Source organism: Nycticebus coucang, chromosome 12 (genome assembly GCF_027406575.1).
Source record: "Nycticebus coucang isolate mNycCou1 chromosome 12, mNycCou1.pri, whole genome shotgun sequence".
NCBI lineage: Eukaryota > Metazoa > Chordata > Mammalia > Primates > Lorisidae > Nycticebus > Nycticebus coucang.
Window position 1 is genome coordinate 39,343,378 of NC_069791.1, and position 17,471 is coordinate 39,360,848.

General features: G+C 37.0%; 1 pseudogene; it reads right to left on the reverse strand.

The window, feature by feature from the left end:
- Positions 1 to 328: 328 nt before the first annotated feature.
- LOC128562340 (cell division cycle-associated protein 3-like) lies at positions 329 to 1,120 on the reverse strand (annotated as a pseudogene).
- Between the last annotated feature and the right edge of the window lie 16,351 nt (positions 1,121 to 17,471).

Consider the following 17,471-nt stretch of genomic DNA (forward strand, 5'->3'; position numbering starts at 1 on the left):
GCTTTTCCTTCGCCTCTGAACAGGCTCGAGTCTCTCCCTCTTAGGAATAAATACTTCCCCAACTCTGCCTGCACGCCAGCTGTTACCTTCTCCTTTATAATTTTTTTTTTTTTACCTTTTAAAAGCATCATTTAAAACCATTTCCTTAATATACAAGAAACACATAAGACACAAAGAAATCCCAATAAAGCTTTAGTCCCAGATTGGTAAATTAGGAGGAGTGTCAAAGAAAACAAGCCTCTCCTCAGTCTCTCTGGGAAATAAGGGGTGAGAGGACACAGAATATCACCAGGCCCTGGGTGAATTCAGGGCTGGAGCCACGTAGGACCTAGCTCTCCACCAAGGGGAAGTGCTGATTTTCCTTGTCATGGTCCTGGCCTTGCTCTCATGCTCGTCCTCTGGTTTTCAGGAGTCATCCAGTTCCCAGGATGGCCCCTTTCTTTAGTTCCCTAACATTTTCACTTAGGGAGGAAGGCCACTTACCCTGTTGTGGTGTCAGAGTCCCAGGGAAGTTGTCATCTTGCAGGATGACCTCCCTAATACCTTGCCTTTTGGTTTCCGTCTGTTTTGCTTAGAACCTGAAGATCGGGGAGTTTCAGGATCTCTTAAAGGCTTGTCTGAGCTATGGCTGGTCACAGGTGTTTCTGTGGGCTGTCTTGCTTCCTCCTTAGAAAACACCTGTTTAGAGGGCAGCTTAGCCTGGTTCCAAGGTGACCTCTGATCCTCAAATGGATAACTGGGTATCCAGAGGCAAGTCCAATTCAGAAGATGAAGATGCCTCCAAGGGCAGAATAGGGTCTGGGGGAACATTTGATTTGGAGGCTTCAATCTCAAATACTTCACTCAGTTGTTTCACCAGTGGGCTTGTAGGGTCTCCATTGCTGGTCTTCATAGGTGTCCGTGCAATGCCAAGGGCAGGAGAGTGGGGATCTGAGTCATGGACATGTTTGGGAGCCTCCAGCTGTTCCCCTACTGGTACGCTTGGCTGTGGAGAGCTCTCCACCTGGATGGGAGTACGCAGAATACCAGCACAGGAGAACGGGGGTCTGCCACTTGCGCGAGATGCTTGTTGTGCGGGAGGCCCCGCTGGAGTGACTGGGACACTCTTGGCTGAGCCCATCTTAACCAAGACTTGTAGGACGGGAGCAGGGCCCAGCCTGGGATGAGGAGGGGATGCCGGGCCCCAATTCCACTTTTGGGTATGCAGCACTCTCCTGTATAATTTTTTTTTTTTTTTTTTTTGGAGACAGAGTCTCACTTTGTTGCCCTCGGTATCGGCTTCCAGAACAAGCGGTCTACATGGAGTGCCTCTATTTCATATTTTGTTCTTTTCCTTACTCATTAGCATTCTTCCAACTTTACATTAATGCCATCCCAAAGTGAGCTTCTGGGTTGCTAATTCTAATTTAATTAGTCAGTATACTAGTGGATATGAGACAAAAAATGCAACGCATATTGCTATTGTGGTGGTTATGATTAGTAATTTAGCCATTTCCCTAACAAAGTCCATCATTTGTGCTGATTTCAGGTGGAGCAGAACTGGCACTTGGTCTCATTGGCCTAACTCTGTCTGCTTCTATTTTGGCTTAATTTGTTGGGTGATTCATGCTCTGTGGTGATAAAAGGTGGCAGAGATTTTCTCACTTAACATTCTCACTGCTATAGCTTTATCAGCAAAAGAGTTTGTTTGATCCTGTCTCCCAGGTAGTTCTCAGGGTTAACTTGGGTGGATTAACTTGGGTGGACTCAGAATGAGTTACATGCCCACTGCTGAACCGAGCATGCCGGCCAAGGGGCTGTAACATGCTGATTAGGCCTGTGTCATTTGTAGCCTTTAGAATCAAGCATGGCTGTAGCTAATATTTCTCTTTTATAATAACCCTGCAAGTTACATATTAAATATTATGAAGATGCTATAAGTTCAAAGATCTTAAGGAATTGGCCCAACTGTTAGAATGATAAAGAAAGTCTAAGATTTGAACGTGCCTGTCTGGGCTTGACGTTGTCCTTTTCCAGTGCATCACACGTTTGTATTTGCATATTATATCTAAAGTACTCATCACAGAGCTAAGCAGGCGTGCTGAAGTGATGCCAGTGCCTTCACTTTCCCCTGCATGTGCAGCTCTAATCATGTCCCAAATGTTGAAAACTTTTACATCGAAGTCCCTCCATAACATGGCCCCACCTACTTTAAATTCTTTCCTCTCTCCCCATTTTTCTCCAGGTCATTCTGAGCTGTCTTTTTCTTCCTTGAACATTCCAGTTTCCCTTATTTCTGTGAAATTTTGAATATAAGATGTATTCTTTCTGTCTGGCTTCTTCTCCGCATGACAAATGACTCATTTTCCAAGTCTGACCTCAGCATTTCCTCCCTTCCGTGTTGCCGCAGCTGTTTCTGTGCACCTTCACTGTGAAGTTGTTGTATTATACCCTACCGGCTCCTGTGTGTTCTCCCCGCGACGCTGTAAAATGTTCAAGTGAAGGCCACAGAGCAGGTCATTTTCTTTTCCTTCCCTGACACAGAGCAGGCGCTACATAGATGTTTGTTGAATAAATAAATGCACATGCAAAAAATGTTTTTTCTCCAATTGACCCAAACTCCCTTTCCCAAATAAATTTTGTTAGATAAAAATAACATCAACAAGAGGGAGGGAGTGGGGTGGGGCCTTAGTGTGTGTCACACTTTATGGGGGCAAGACATGATTGCAAGAGGGACTTTACCTAACAATTGCAATCAGTGTAACTGGCTTATTGTACCCTCAATGAATCCCCAACAATAAAAAAAAAAAGAATTTGGAAAAAAAAAAAAAAAATAACATCAACAAAAGATGGAAAGAAGAGAGAAAGAAAGACAAAGAATGAAAGAAGAAAGGGAAGGATGGAAGGGGGAAGAAAGAGGGAAGGGAAGGGAAGGGTAGGAAGAAGGAAATGAAGGGAGAGAAGGGAAGGAAGAAGAGAAGGGAAAAGGGAAGGAAGAAGAGAAGGGAAAAGGGAAGGAAGAAGAGAAGGGAAAAGGGAAGGAAGAAAGAAGGGGAAAGGGAAGGAAGAAGAGAAGGGAAAAGGGAAGGAAGAAGAGAAGGGAAAAGGGAAGGAAGAAGAGAAGGGAAAAGGGAAGGAAGAAGAGAAGGGAAAAGGGAAGGAAGAAGAGAAGGGAAAAGGGAAGGAAGAAAGAAGGGGAAAGGGAAGGAAGAAGAGAAGGGAAAAGGGAAGGAAGAAGAGAAGGGAAAAGGGAAGGAAGAAGAGAAGGGAAAAGGGAAGGAAGAAGAGAAGGGAAAAGGGAAGGAAGAAGAGAAGGGAAAAGGGAAGGAAGAAGAGAAGGGAAAAGGGAAGGAAGAAAGAAGGGAAGGAAGAAAGGAAGAGAGAAGGGAAGGGGGAATGGAAGGGGGAAGTCAGAAGGAAAAGAAGGGGAAAGAGAAAGGAAGGGGGAAAGGGAAGGGAAGGGAAGGAAGAAGGGAATGAAGAAAGGAGAGAAGGGAGGGAAGAAGGGAAGGGAATGGGAAGGGAAGGAATGGGGAAGAGATGGGGAAGGGAAGGAAGAGGGGAAGGAAGAAGAGGAGGAGGAAGGGAAGGGAAAGATGCCAACACCGAGTAAAGATACCTGCCATACAGAGGAACCGCAAAGGAAATCTTTTCTTATCTTATTAATCTACAACCACCTTTAAAATGAAGTTAAGAACTTTGGCTACATGCTTTAAGTTTTTGTGGACATAGGAGAAATAATTCTTGATAGTTCCTTTTTCCTTCCACCCAATGAATGTGGATACAATGCTCCTAATAATCTTTTTGTGCTCATTGCTTTATTGTTAGAGCTACTCTGTCAGCCCCTATGAAGATGAAGAGGGCCTAATAAGATTTGCAAGATAAAATGATGGTTTAGACAAAGCTCCGTACTAACACAGTAGCTATACCAATACAGCAGTGAGCATATTACCTGGATAATTCCAGGAGTCTCTTTACCCGCCCTTCCTTCTGTCCAGACCTCTCTGTGATCTATCTTCCACAGGGCTGCAAGAATTATGTTACTAGCTAAACGAGAAGTCCTTCTACAGCATTCTGTTCTCTTTGGCACAAACTCCAGACTTCCAAAATGACAAAGCGATTCCAAACGGCCCTAATTTACCTCTCTGGTGGTGCCTTTCTCTTGGTACTCCCACATCCACATCTTATGCTTGAGCTATGCCAAAATTATTTATACCGTCCTGCACATACTCAATCATTTCAAGTCCCTTTCCTTCTCTTTGTGCCGTTTCCTACCTGGAATGTGCTTTTCTCTTTGTTTACTTGGCAAATTCGAGCTGATCATCATCTAAGCCATCATTTTATCTGGGCAAGCCTTAGTAGATCCCCTTACTGTAATTACCTGCTTCTTTCTCCTCAGAGATACATACTTTTATGAAAAAGCCCACCACACTATTTCTTGCATTTATTTTTTCTACCACTGGATGATATACCCCTTGATACCAGAAAAAAATGTCTTCTTCCTCTGACACCCTGGCGCTTGGATCAGTGCCTAGAACATACATATTTGGTGAATGAGCTCGAAAGAAAGGAAAAAAGAAAATTAGAAAAAATTAAACATGTTTTCACTTTTGTTTCTGATACCTAATATATAGATCTCCGGAGGAAAAAATCTAAGAAAAGAGTCTGTTGTCTCTATCAAAATTGCTTTGCCAAAAAAAAAAAAAAAAAAAAAGAAAAAGAAAAGTTGCAATATTGTGAAGTTTCTATGTGCATAGATTATTTGATCTTGAGTTTTTATTTGCAAGATTTTAATTTTAATTCCCCCAGCTGGTTTAAAAGTATGTTGCTAACTGTTGGAAAATGAAATCCAAGAAGTTTGCATTCTTACTCTGTGAATTACAAAAAAGAACTTAGATATTTTTATTAGAACCTATTTCTTGCCCCAAAGCTAACTTGATTCTTAGAGAAAAAAGTACAAAGATATTGAAAATATTTTCAGTCTTAAAATAGTACTATTCGTTTTACTATCTCTTCAATTTACATTTTGTCCCTGCATCAAGTCGGTGCTTATTAAATGAACCGCCTTTCTTATTCTATTTTCTTCCTCCCTTTTCAAAACTTCTCAAACAAATATAATAAATGTTCTAGGACTCTTTACTAAGTATCATTTTAATGTGTATACTATCACCACATTTGCTATTTTATTCTACCAAAATTGTACCATCTAACCAAAAATCTATAAAAATGCTTATTTTTGAAATATTATAGATTTAGGAAATTCTTACTACTGGTCCTTCAAGTCAGCTAATGCTGTGGCTTTTTCTTTTCCTTTGCCTCTTTATCGTGTTTGACACTATTGAACTTCTTTTTCTTTTCTTTTTTTTTTAACAAGTCTTTCTTTTAGCATCTGTGATACGGCTCTCCTAGCTGAGCCTGTTAGCTGGTGGATGTTTATGAGAACTTACTCTTTCCCTCCTGACCTCCAGAGTTTAATTGATCATTGATGCTGTGGATGAGAAAAAAAAGTCCCCTTTAGCCCTCCAACATTTGCTTAAAGATCTACTCACTATAAGGCAGATTACTAAGAGAGAGAGACATTTACTGTGCATGCAGGGAGAATTACAGAGCAATTACTCACTGTCTCAGTGGGGTCCAGAACTTTATGTACCCTCACTTTAGAAGGAAGGGGAAAATGAGGAATATAGGTAATTATGTTTAGGTAAAGGTAACTAAGGAGGATGAATAGATACTTGGAAGAATAAATGAATGGGGGGAGGCACAGATCAATTTGTAACTGATTCTCTTCAGAAATTAAATTAACCTGAGAGACAGGTATTATCTTCAAATGGGTTGGGCCAGGTCCGGTTGTATTCTTAAAATACATGAGATAACAGAGAGGGGAGGAAGGCAATTGTTTTTTGTGATAGGTCTATCTAGATGTATGCAGATAGAGGGAAGACCCATCCCAAAGCCTGTTGATTGCTAAAGGCCTTTACTTCAAAATACTCTTGATATCAAGGAGTGATATACTGGGAAGAAATTCGCTGAGCTAAGCCAAGAAAGGTGGAACCAGTGAAATGAAGGACTGAAGGGTCCAGTCAATGCCTGTGAGTAGTTTCACAGGAAGTAGAGCTCCCTGCTCAGATTCTAAAGCCCAGAGCATCAAGTTCCCCTAGAAATTTGGGGACTAGGAATCATTAGATCTTATTCTTTTAGTCTGCTATGTCTTTTTTAGTTGGAAGATAATAAGGAAACGATATAAACTCACTGGGTTTCACATAAAATGTGAATATATGTCATATTTTGCCATGTATAATGTGGTCCCAGGTATAATGCACACCACTTTTTTCATCCAAACTTTCAAGAAAAAAATCTTTTGTTTTAATTTCTTAATTCATATTTTATGTTATTTTTTCATATTTAGGTACATGCTTTTTTGTATTATAAAGGAATTTTAGCATTTTTAGCATATTAAGGTATCAGAAATTTTATGTAGTAAATAATTTAAACATGTAATAAATAATTACAAGAACAGATATAAGGTACCAGAAATTTTATGTACCAGTAACAACTGTCTGATACTTATCATAGTAGGTCAAGAGCTCTTGGTCACTGTTAGTATCTGAAGTATCATCTTCAATTTCTACATTACTAATGTTCCGAAGAGTCATTTTCTTTATCCCAGGAAATTTCATCATTCTCAGTGCCATCTGTATCATTCCTGATGCTGCATTTTTAAAATGATTTCATAACCACTTCCTTCTTGACACCATTCCATGATCTTAGGATCTAATAAAAAATTTGGGTGATGATGGCTCAGCGCCTGTAGCACAGTGGTTATGGCATCAGCCACATACATTGAGGCTGGCGGGTTTGAACCAAGCCCAGGCCAGCTAAACAACGACAACTGCACCAAAAAATAGCCGGGCATCGTGGCAGATGCCTGTAGTCCCAGCTACTCAGGAAGCAGAGGCAAGAGAATAGCGTAAGCCCAAGAGTTTGAGGTTGCTATGAGTTGTGATGCCCCAGCACTCTACCGAGGGTGACAGAGTAAGACTGTCTCAAAAATTAAAAAAAAAAAAAAAAAAAGTTGGGTGACAAATGCTTTCTTAATCTTGCCTGTGGGTATAAAATCATTGTCAGCTGATTGCATCCATACCACCCACTCTTTCTTCATTAGGGCATTAAGTTTGTTTACTGACACATCAAGAGGTAGCAGTTGGCTGGTTAGCCCACCAGGTATCACAGCAAGTTGGGTTTTCAAGACTTCTGTGTTTGCTTTTGCACTTTATGTAACATGGATTTTCACTGCAAGTTCGGAGTAAATTCAACAAAACTGATAACTATATTCCATGGTATTATTTTGTATAAGGAGATCATTATTATTTCTTAGAGTTATACTTTTAAGGCACAAGAATAAACAAAAAAATTGAAAACATTTATACAGATATAGAATTAGTATTACAATCATGTATAATGTGCATCCTTATTTTTCCCTCAAAAATTTGGGCAAAAAAGTGTGCATTGTACATAGTAAAATATAGTATATTTGATCAATCGAATGATAAGGGATAGTTTTAAAAAGATTCCTTACGTTAGTTTTATAGATTTCTCTATAATTTGAAAGGTAATGCTCTGATATAAAGCATTTATGTTATTTGTGTCAAAAACAAATACATTGGGTAGGGCCACATCTATGGTGCATCTTAGAATTGCACTAATGTACACAGCTATGATTTAACAATGAAAAAAGAAAAAAAAACAAATACATATATTATAGATTTATAATAATCAAAATATGTATTTAAAAACAAAGTATTCTGACTTTTCAAAGTGATCCATCAAAAGAGATGTGGTAACTATGACCTATATTAGGTCTCTAGCTACCTATATCTAGATAGAAACATATACAAATATCTACATATACTATCATAAAATTACCTTAGGAGTGTTGTAAAATATAACATCACAAACATGGCAGATAATAGAGTTATTATAAATATCATTTAGCATACATAAGAAATCCAAAATAGAAAATTAAAAATACTTTCTTTTGCTAAAATTGCTAATACCTATGAAATTTAGAAAATCAAATTGAATAATGGTTCTCAGACTCTGGCTTTCTCTCTACTGAAAACTGAGTAAAATACCATGAAATATTTTGTTAAGCATCCTGTTTGGTATTCTGTAAACTGCAAAACCCAGTTAAACCGAATTTAAACATTTTGAAACCTTATTTGTGTCAAATTGATTTACCACTGAGGTTTTATGTGTTCTTATCTCTCAGATCTTTCCCAGCAAGGCAAGTCCTTTGATTTAAGCCTAATAGCTGTAAACGTAGTCCCAAGATTTCTTTCAAAAATGCTTCCAAAACATTGTTAATCTTAAAATTGACTCTTCACATAGTTTGGCTTCCATTTTCAAATGCTAACAAAAGAGACTGCTTTATGCTAGAAGCTCTTTGCTGAGGCTCTACTGAGTAATTTTGAATACAAATGAGTAATTGTATGTTCAATTTTATACGCTGAGAGCAAAAATTAGAGGCAGGAAGAATTATCTACTTGAAATCAGACCTAAATTTCACAAGGAAACATTGCTAGTTTCCTGTGAAAATCCTCTTCTAAAATGAATGTAACCACAGCACACAAATCCATACATCTGAACACCCACCAAAATGAATACCCACAGATATGATACATTCTCGATTTAGCTTTAAAGGAACCATAGGGAACGCTTTATAGACTCCCGAGTGAAGGCCATAGATGGGGCAGTTTATTATTTTGGAATAGGTAGCACATAACCTGAAACTGCAGTGTTTTCATGATTTCAGTGAAGACAAAGTCTGCTCTATGAGTATCTCATGGTAACTTGGGAGGAAGCCAAGATACACAGCCCTAGAGTCCTGAGGGTTAAGTCATCATATACTATCAATCTGAACAACACAGCGATTCAAGTCACTTGCCCTGAAAGCAACTTAGAAAGAAACTCAAGTAAAGCTGGTGAGAACAAGCCCGTCACTGTTTTTAGGAAAGTAAAAATGTAAGAATTTAGTTATTGAGTTTTTTAGAGGGACTCTGAAGTATACATGCAAGCAGATCCTATGTTTAATTATTAAAAGTAAGCTTCTTTAATCATGAGTCATTTAGGGGCTTTTGAGGTAGGTTTTATGCCTTTTTTATGCCATTCATTTAAAATACTTATTTCTGAATTAGCAAAAAGCAATGCAATAAACCGTCTAAATGAATCAGTCCTCAACTCCAAAATAAGCCGAATGCTAAAAACATAATTTGGGTTTTTTTTTAAATAATACTTTATAAATTTGAATTTATATTTAAATAAAAGTCAGTCTTACTCAGAACATCTGAGGAGTCTTGGCTTAATAACTATTTTTTTAAGTCAGTTCATGGGGAAGCAACTGGAACACACTACAAATGGTTGATGGTAATCAAATAAATGCACCTATTAAAAGTACAGGTACCCGTCCCTCTGAGGGATTTTATTACTCATCCATGAAAACCTGTTTTTAACAACTGCATTTGATTCCCCACCATCATTCATACTCACGAACATCCAAACCAAAAGTGAACAAATATTTTCATCCTGTGTTTAGCGATATTATAAAGGCCTGGGCATAATAATGAAGTGAGAAACATTTATTGGCATACCAAGGTGGGTATAAAAATAGGAACCTTTGACAACAAACAGCGTAGTCAATTCACAGGGATGGTCGTTTTCTGCATCAAAGATAAAATCAACATTGCCTTAGAAACCATCATAAGATGCTGCAACCTGAAATGATATTTACCTTGAAATTTATGAGATAGAAAGCATTTCTGGTGAGAAGAATTAAATCATTTTCAAATACATCATGGCATACTACTTGAAAGTACAGGCATTATCAAAATGTGCAGCTATAATTGCTAGCACTGTGATTCTGAAGAACCTAATTGTTTCGTGGTTAGAAGTTGAAATGTATGCTATTTAACCAGCTTAAACTAAGTAGCTATTATGTAGTACCAATTTCCATTTGTCTTTAATTCTTTGGGGGGAAAGTCAACATTGTAAGAAAACAATTAGTGGGATGATTGCAAAATTTACATGAATCCCTTCAGAAGTGACTTCTAGTCCATAAGTCATAACCCTAGGCCTTGCCCTTTAATAAGCAACATGACAATTATTAAAGCATTTTTTTTATAACAACCTGTCAGAATCAGTAAGGAGAAAAACTTTTCTTTATGCTTTTTGAACTACAAAATGAATAATAAATATGCTTCACTGTTATAGTAAAGTAATGCAAATAGAACACACAGGTCTGCAGTGTGTTAAGTTTTAGACTACAAGGACATTTATATTTAGATCCTGTCCCATTTGGTAGTTATACTTACTTTAGCACTGATACTAAGTACTTATATTTAGTATTTATACTCAGTACTGATACAATATTCAGAAATCTGTTGCATTTCCCAAAGTAATAACTGCGTCTACAAAAATTATTCAAAGCCCTAGTACATGGTTCTAAAAATGGGAAAAATTCAAAACTAATTTACTGGAATACAACCGGGAGTCTTATAACTCAAAGAAACAGGTATCATACTTCTAAACTTGCCTTTGTTGACGATCAGCTATGAACCTAAAAAAGTTAAGCCATTTAACCACCAGGTTCTTTAATAGAATGTCATTGAACACATGACATAAAGATAAATATAAATGCAGTGTGTTAAAATTTGCCTAAGAAATGGACTGTGTTAAAGTCTATAGAAATCAAGGATAAGCAAAAAGCAAAGTCTGTTTTTCAGCCAAATAAAATACATTTTCAGAGAAGAAATACATTTCACCTTTTACAGAAAAAGGTTTAAGGTTTTGATATTGGTGTCATGGCCTTATGTCTTTAAAATATTATTTTTTTTCCTTTGAAAACTAAAAAAATATTACTGACTTAACTAAAGAAGATCTAATCTAATTAGAGATATGCCTACTTCACACGTGAGGAGGCTTGATACTATTACGATGTCAGTCCTCCTCAAATTGATCTGTAATTCTATAAAATTATATAAAAATCTCAGCAGGGTTTTCCTTTTGTTTCTATTTTTTAATAGGATTTGACAAACATTATAAAATTCTCAGGAAAATATAAAGGACACAGAATAGCTAAAATAACTTTGAAAAAAAAATTGGAGGAATACTACCTGATTTCAAATCTTATTATAAAGTTATGGTGATCTAAGATAGTGTAGCATCCAGACATAAACCCCCACACGAATGAATGATTTTTGACAAAGCCACACATGAATAAAGGATTTTTTTGACAAAGATGTAAAGGCAATTGAATGTCAAAAGGCTGACTTTTTAAGTGGTGTTCAAACAAATGAAATCCATGTGCAAAAAAATGAACTTTAATTCATACCTAGTAGCACATCTGAAAATTGACTAAAATAAATCATAGATCCAAAGATAAAATCTAAAACTATAAAACTTCTAAAAGAAAACATAGGAGAAAATATCTGCAACCTTGGGCTGACAAAGATTTCTTAGGACACCAAAATCATGATCTACATTTTAAAAATCTTAAAAAACACTTGTAGGATAATGAAAGGTTAAGCCACGCTGGAAGAAAGTATTTTCGAAGCATCTTATCTTCTAAAGGACTTACATCCAGACTACATGAAAGACTTTCAAAAATGAATTAAAAGAGAACACCAAGATGAAAACACAAATAATGAGCCAGAGATTTGAACACATATTTTACAAAAAATAAATAAATAAATAATAATGAATGGAATGGTAGGCTGAGATTTTATCCACATCTTCATCTCTGGAACCTATGAATGCTATCTTAGCTGTCAAAAAATCACTTTACAGATGTGATTAAGAATTTTGAGGTTGGGCGATAATCTGAATTAACTAAGTAGGTCCTAAATGCAGTCACACATACTTTATAAGAGGCAGGTAGAGGATGCTTAGACCATAGAAGAGAAGAAGGCCATGTCAGAAATGCAGAATCAAAGAGAACTTATGTTCCTCACGGGCTTTGAAGATGGAGAAAGGGGCCATAAGCCAGGTATTATAAAGAATGCTGTTCTGAGCACTGGGAAGGGCAAGGAACGATCAGGGTGTCCAATCTTTTTTCTTTTCTGCCACACGTTGGAAAAATAGGACTTGCTTTGGGTCATACATTAAATGCACAGTTACTGGCAGAAGCTGATGAGAAGAAAAAGGTTCATGCATACTTTTTTCAATATTTGACACCAAACAACCAGGAGGCAGCCTGCGCACAGGTGTATGTCCCTACCAGAGTCTTTCCGGTAGCCTCTGGAAGGAAGACAGCCCTGCTGACAGCTTGCTTTTGGCTCAGTAAAACTGGTTTTAGATATCTGGCCTCCAGAACTGAACACTAATAACTTTCTGTTGTTGTAACCCACCACATTTGTGATAATTTATCACAGCCTTCATAGGAAACTAATGCAGATGGTGCAAAGCACATGCAAAGATGCTCAACATCAGTCACGAAGGAAAAGCAAATTAAAACCACAGTGAGAAACCACTACACACCTATTAGGATACAGAATATCGTGGTGGTGTTTGGTGGCGGGGGGAGCATTATGAATAAACCAACCAATAGTGAATAAGTCAACTGCTTAGAAAACAGTTTAGTAGTTTCTAGAAAAGTAACATATACTCTCTGATCCAGTCATTCAAATCCCAGCCATTTATCCAAGAGAAAAGAAAGTAAACTTCTGTGCAAAGACTTACAAATGAAGTTCATAACAGCTTTATCTGCAATAGCCAGAAATGAAGCAGTTCAAATGCCCATAAAGAGGTAAACGGATCAACAGACTGTGATAAATCTACACAAGGGAATAAAAGTTAGCAATAAGAAGGAATGAACTAACAACATATAAAAACATGAGTGAGTCTCCAAACAATTATACTTAGTGAGAGAAGCCAGACGAAAAGAAGAGAACATACTATGTGATGGCATTTATATAAAACTCTTCGATAACAAAAACTATTCAACAGTGATGGAAAACAGATAAGTGGTTGTTTGGGGAGGGGGGCAGAGAAGGAATGTGAGGGAACTTTGGGGAATGATTCACAGTTGCACACAGGTACACAGATAGGTCAAAGCTTTTCACGTTGTCTAATCCATATACAGTAAACTGCACATAGGTACATTAATAAAAGTTATAAATGAAAAAATATATATTTTAATCCAAAGTATAATTGTATATCAAGCTTTTCAATCATTTTTAAAATTCCACATATTGTCTGTTTGTTAACCACAAAGTTGTGTTTGCTCTAAGACACCTGCAGGTGTTTTTCATTTCAGATTAATATATGGATACGAACGATTAGGTTACATTGTTTGCGTTTGTTAGGTAAAGTTCGAGTTGTAGTTGAGCCCTTCTATTTTCACTTTAGGAATAGATCTAAAGTCCAACTCATAGGTTAATATTGAGGACATTTCTGTTCATAGAGCTTATCAACCCCCATAAAAGTCTTTAGATGGCTATGATTGTTAACTCATTTGATTTGTAGTCAGCTAGCAATATTATACTATATTATGCCTTAGTGAACTCTTCTTCCACTATGGAATAATAGCGAGCATATTAATTAAGAGGTGATACTTTATTTCCCAAATCAATCAACAAACCTCAGGAAGGAGAATAAAATGGCTTGGTTCCATAGAAAATGAGGATATGAGCTACACTATCTCCAAGGTAGGTAGCATATGAGTAATTAGTAGAGTGGTAGTGAAGAAAGAAAGGCCTAAGGAAAAATACATATGAAATATCATTATGTAAAACATGTGAACATATAAAAATAACTGAGTTTCTAGTCCACTCTAAATTCTGATATATCTATGCTATCTTTATTTTTTAAGTTATTTATTAAAGGCTTGGCACCATAGCACAGGGGTCATGGTGCCAGCCATGTATACCAAGGCCGGCAGGTTCGAACCTGGCTGGGGCCAGCTAAACAACAATAACAATTGCAACAAAAAAGTAGCTGTGCATTGTGGCAGGTATCTGTTGTCCCAGCTACTTTGGAGACTGAGGCAAGAGAATTGCTTAAGCTCAAGAGTTTGAGGTTGCTATGAGCTGTGATGCCACAGCACTCTACTGAGGGTGACATAGTGAGACTCTGTTGCAAAAAAAAAAAAAAAAAAAAGAAAAAAGAAAAGTTACTTATTAAAAAATACATTTATGGAGTACCAACATGCAAAATATAGTGTTTTAAGGACTAGAAACAAAACAGTTTATCTTAAACATTGTTATTGTTATTAAATTTTAAGCCTCTTTAATTTTGTGAAGGCAAAAAATGGAAACCTAATAAACACATGTATATGTAAAAAAAATTTTTTTTAAATGTATAATAAAAAAATTTTTTTACCCTCAAAATACAGTGTTTTGCTTTCAAGTGCTCAAAGAGGAATAAGAAAGTCCCTGACGGGTGGTGCCTGTGGCTCAAGGAGTAGGGCGCCGGTCCCATATGCCGGAGGTGGTGGGTTCAAACCTAGCCCCAGCCAAAAACCACAAAAAAAAAAAAAAAAAAAAAAAACGAAGTCCCTGACTGAAACAAGCTATCAGGTTAGGACATGAGACTAACAAGTTGAGAAACGGAGACAGTAAGTGGTGAAGCAGCGCTCTGACGGCTACATAGGACTTGCTGCAGGGGAGGGAGCCATGGAATGGGCCACAGAAATGGAAATCATGATTACGGTTCACTCTTTGGGGTAATTTGAACAGAACTAAATTTTCTTGCTTGTTCTATAATAAGCAAGTGAAATAAGAAAGGACCCCCTCTGTTTCCTCTTGTAATCTTCCACTTTCACATGCAAGAAATGCTTTCTCCACTGCTCCACCGCAATAGATAGAGTCTGGATGCCCCACTGGTGTGGCCAAATCACAGTTGTCTATTGTCGTAAAAAACTTCTGGGCTATGAACCAAATCCACACTGCTCAAATTGACTCTTTTATAACCAATACTAAGCATCTATTTCAAACATGTAAAGCATTCATGCAGATTCTGTTTTCAAACAGCAAAACCAATACACCATTAAAACAAGAGAAAACAAAACCATTGTCATAATTACATATTTTATATTTCTTTTGTGCTTACCTGCATGGACCATGTAAACTGGTGGATGCCTGAGCTAAGCTGAGCTAACATGTCCCTTGCTGGAAAGTTCGATGAAGCCCAAAGACAAAAATCTAACCTTTGACCAGGTTTAATCTGTTAGGCAAAGCCATAAAGTCAAAGTCTTGAGCTGTCAGGAGCTAAGTTTTCCACTCTGAGAATAAGGACAGGGAGACAATACCCATGGCATGTCCAGGGAAGCAGGGCCTAATCAAAATTTCGCTACAGTTTCCCTTATTCGTAAGTTCTTACTACCCGAATGCTCTTTTCAAAGCAAAGTTACCAAACTTTGATTCCATGAACTTACACTATTTTCTTAAATGCTATGCTTGCAATTTGTAAAAGTTTGAGTTGGAAATTTTAATAGAAAAGAACAAAATTTATTAATAGCCATTCTTTCTCTAAGAATATATTGACATATATCATACAGCTACAATAATTAAAGAAGTATAATTATAAAAGAATTGAAAGGCAGATTAAAATAAGATGATTCAAATACCAGATCATACCAAGTACATGTCAATGAGAAATTGATAAATTCTTCAGTAAACTCGTTTGGGTTGAGTGTCTCGCTAACTGGATTTACTGGAAAAAAGTATTGTAAGACATCTTAAAATCTGGCGCTAAAATAAATTTCAGATGTATTAAAAATTTTAAACTATAAAACTAATTATTTATATTACGTGAGAACATGATAAATCTCTTTAGATTTGAGTTAGACCATAGCTAGAAACAAGAAAGGAACTTTAGTTTGAACGTAAAACTTTTAAATTTAAAAACTTTAATTTAAAATATAAACTCTTACCATTAAAAGAGTGGTCAAATAGATAACATGCACATAAACTAAGAGGAAGTATAATGTCCTTGATCTATAAAGAGATTTGATTTAAAAAAGACAAAAGAGGCGCCTGTGGCTCAAGGAGTGGGCACCGGCACCACACCAGATATGGCGGGTTCAAACCCGGCCCCAGCCAAAAACTACAATAAATAAATAAATAAATTCTTAAAAAGACGAAAAGAATATAGTGAAATGGGCTAGAAAACATGAAGAAATTTCACAAAAGATTAATATAAATCGGGGCGGCACCTGTGGCTCAAAGGGGCAGGGTGCCAGTCCCATATGCCGGAGGTGGTGGGTTCAAACCCAGCCCCAGCCAAAACTCACAAATAAATAAATAAAAGATTAATATAAATCTCCAAAGAACATATGACAAAACAGTCAACTACACTACTAAGACAGCCTTAAAGGAAGATATAATTTTAATCATGAGATTGACAGAGATGAATAAATTATTAAATATTGGTAAGGATATAGAATATTCTTGCATATCCCTATCGTAGGTATAAATTCATACGGCTTACCTGGAGAACAATTCGGTAACTTCTAACATACGTGTAGACACTTTGATCACTAATGACCACCTCGTGGTCATTAAAAGTGATGATTCAGTCACATATTTATGGACATAGAAGGATGTTATTTATGTTATTAAATGAAAATGGAAATTCAAAGACCAGTGCACTATTTTTCTTTTAAGACTCCATACAGATGTACACATGGCATTCAGTATCATAAGAATTGAAAGAAGCAAAGAAAACGCTTTTTTTCAGGCTGTAAGCCACATGGCACACATCCAAGTGTCACAGTTTCTGCGTACAGGGCACGCCAACAGTTTTATTATTAACTTTTTTACTACAAAGAAAAATGCACCTGTTCATCCCTCTTAATTCTGATGAATTAGTTGCTGACCTAAGAGATGTTAAGCCCTGCATGAAAATTAAAGCTCTCCAGGACTGACATTTCTTCTCTGTGAGGATGGCAAACCTTTTCTACCTTATCCCATCAGCTCTGACAGGCTCTGTTAAGTGTCAGACTTAAGTCTTTCCAAGTCAGCTAAGAGGATTAAAATATGGATACAGAAACATTCACACCCTGCCCCAAGTTTAAATATCCATGCTGGACTGAGAATCATTGGCTCATTGGCAGCTGCTTGTAGCTAACAGAAGGTCTGCAAACAGGTCTCCTAACCGCACAATTGCCTCACCTCTTTTTAAGATTGAGACTAAAATCATGAGGCTGATTAGCTTAGACTTGTGGAAATGGAAAACGCTCCTCATTTGTATTTTCCTCATCATCTTCCAAACTGTTTCTATAGCCTCTCCTGTGTCCTAACATTCACAACATTCTGAACTTTTCCTTGACTCAAATTTCCACTCCATTCCTTCTTTCAGACCTCTGATTTTACTCCTGACCTTTGAATTAAAAAAAAAAAATTCCACATTCACCACCTTCAAACATTTCCTTCTCCTTGCTCTGATGAGCTATATTCACGCAAGAGCTCCTTGCGGGTTTGATGATGTTTCGTCAGCTC